The sequence below is a fragment of the Anoplophora glabripennis genome, unplaced genomic scaffold, assembly GCF_000390285.2.
Source record: "Anoplophora glabripennis isolate ALB-LARVAE unplaced genomic scaffold, Agla_2.0 scaffold1122, whole genome shotgun sequence".
NCBI lineage: Eukaryota > Metazoa > Arthropoda > Insecta > Coleoptera > Cerambycidae > Anoplophora > Anoplophora glabripennis.
In genome coordinates, this window is record NW_019426068.1 from 81,666 (window position 1) to 84,831 (window position 3,166).

Here is a 3,166-nt window from a genome sequence, read left to right on the forward strand (position 1 = left end):
ACGGGGGCGTACGTGTCTTTTGGTGTATTTGTCTGTCTGGTATATTGTTTGTCGGGGGTCGCAATTTTAAAGAAATGTATTCTAAAGTAATGCAAATAACTGATAAATAAGTAAAAAATTACCTGGGCATAACCCCGGCACAGGTACCTGTAACAAAGATGTCCACGGCGTCTATGCTTAAGCCGGGGATTAGGTCGGTGATTAAAAGGAAAGAAAGGGATTCTTTCCAGGTAGCCTTAATAAAGGCAGGTAGATCTTGCTCGTTGCAATGCACTTCACCTCACAAACAAACACGTCTGCTCAGCTCGGCTGTTGGCTTTGAACAGTGACTCACGGAGACGAGTAGCACTCGAGAGTTATTACGAAGTGGGTCACCCACAGATACTCGGGACGAGGTTATACCTACGTACCAACTGGTAGGGTCCGGGGAATCCCATGAGCTCAACCACGGTTCGCGGTCCGGCCCCGATGTCGGCCTACCTCCGATATCGGGTGTTCCGGAACGTGGAACCGTTGGCGACGGCGATACAGTACACACAGCATTACTACTAAATGGTACCCAGCGGGAGCAATGCGTATCTCGTTCGGGTACCATGGCATGCAAAAACCCCTTAGCCGACTATATCATAGGTGACGTAGCCGGCTCTTTCCATCTAAGCACTCCACTCTCATGATTTCCCCCGAACATTCGATCACCGCCCTAAGTGGTCCCTATTTAGAAAGTCTAACCCGACACGGCGCTCGACGTGGGGCTTGACGATCGTCATCGAGATCTCCCCCACGAGCTCATGTCCTAGACACCACGTCTGTAGGCTATATCCACCACAGACCACAGTCGCTTGAAAATCTGATGCGGCTTGGCGTTCCAAGTGACGATCCATTAGAACTTCGTGCGTCTCTATTGCGGACCCAGGTCAGGGAAACCAATAATTCAGTTCATAATTCACGACATGGCGCTCGACGTGGGGCCCGAAGCTCTGCTTCGTCGTCTTCGCGGCGGGCCCAGGCTGTTGAATCCCCTCACAATTTTCAAATATTAGGCACAAACGATCATCTTACACGAAAATATATATTTTTCTTTATTTTGTGCAATGACGTGGATCTCCTCCTGGTTTAGAGCTAATTTTTTAATAAAAAGATGACAGTCATAATTTGTGAGATTGTGAAGAATTACCGGAATAATGTTAGGTAACTTCTAATTTAAATTACAAATAACGTGGAAGGCGCCGCGAAACATTCCTGTCAAATGACAGTGGTCTTTGACCTTGACACAGGAGTCATCAAAGGGTTTATCACAAATATGACAATATTGACTAGAATCAAATATTTCTTGTTCATATTGGGAAAGTGCTAACATAGGTTGAATATTTTTTAAATGTTCGTTATAAAGTTTAATTATAACTTCCTCGAGTTATTGTATAAAAATTTCTGGTGCGTTTAAACCGCGATATTGTACTAATTCTGAAAACCTGTCGTCAAAATTACACTTTACGTAAAAACAAAACGAATAAGGTACATGCTCATAGGTTTTTATAGAAAATTAAGATTCATCGGACGGTTGTACATTTTGAATTGGTTTTAAAATACTCTCAAAATGCATATATTACAAAAGGAACAGTAAGCTGTTTCTCAAAATTCGTAAATTTAAGCAAATTTTTAGGAAGTGCTTTTCCATATTTATTGACTTTAATATCTGCGGTTGCTAATTTTATACAAATAAAATTACAGTCATTAGTTTGATGTAATTTTAAACGTTCTGACGTTCGAAAAAATTGCAGGCAACCGTCACAAATGAATGTTCTACCATTGTGATCTGATTTCTGTGTGGATACTAACCGTGACAAGTTTTTAATATAACAATAATGACTATTTCCACTATCATCAGTAATAAATAAAAGATTTACGTTAATATTTTTACGAAATTTGGTAAAATAATATGGTCCAACAATTTCGTGTTTAATACGCCCTTCTTTAAATTGATTACTTATACCAAACACATTAACGGAAATGTTATTTAATGCTTCAAACTTAGGGATATCTTTAAGCTTAATAGGAAATTCCAAACCTTCAAAATTTAGTGCCGTGGAATGATGTGGATACGATGAAATTTGGCTTGAATTAATAGATGTAGGAAATAAAGCAGCATTCACAGCCCAGGCAAAACACTNACATATCCAGTAACATCTGAAGGGGAAGGTTTTCAAACAATTCTACTAAAAATTGAAAGTAACGCGGCCCATTCAGATGTTCAGGTAGAAAATGCTGCCCAATTAAACGATCGCCATATACGCCTGCCCATACATTGACACCAACCATTTCAATTTCATTACAGAAATAATGACATAAAAAACCAACACTCGTTAGATAAATTATAAAGAGAGGGTGAAATGTATGTAGTATTTAAATATTGACTGTAAGTAATAGAAAATAAAAAAAACAATCGGACGGAGACAAATAAATAACTCGGTACGTGTTTCCTACCTAGGCTAACCTGTATTTAGGGTCAATAACCTTTTTATTTGACCCACTTTTAATTTGCACGTGTACGTGTGCATAGTCTAGCAGCCAGATAGGGTGCCGTGGCCAACAGAGTGCCACGGCTGCAAACAACTTATTCGTAGTATTTTGTGCTCCTGAATCCAAAAAACTTGGTCGCAAAGCCTGAAAGTGGTGAGTTTAATTGTTATCAACAAATTAAATGTTTAAATGGCTGTAAAAAGTTTTTATTTTTATAGCTAGTAAACGGAACCCTATCTGGCTGCTAGTCTAATACGAACTGTAGTAGGATCGCATTCCATAGAGCAAAAAGTTGTCGGTATTTTATCAAAGGAAAATGTAATGAATCGGGATGATTGTTTTCCAATGTACGGTTATTACAATTTATCATTTTTAATATTATTAACGTTTTAACGTTTTATAATTTATTATGTTAAATAATACACAGTTTTAGTATTTCAATTTATTATTCAATATACAGTTGCGTATAACCAAAGTTTACATAATAAATGTAAACTTTAGTGTAAATATAAACTTTGGTGTAACCTAGGTAGGTACTTATTGTTTTTGAGAAAGTAATATGTTTTTTACCTGTTTAAAATGTCAGGACGAGTAAAACAGCGGTCATCCGTCCAGCGCACTTTGATTTAAAAATAAAAATAAAGTTAGC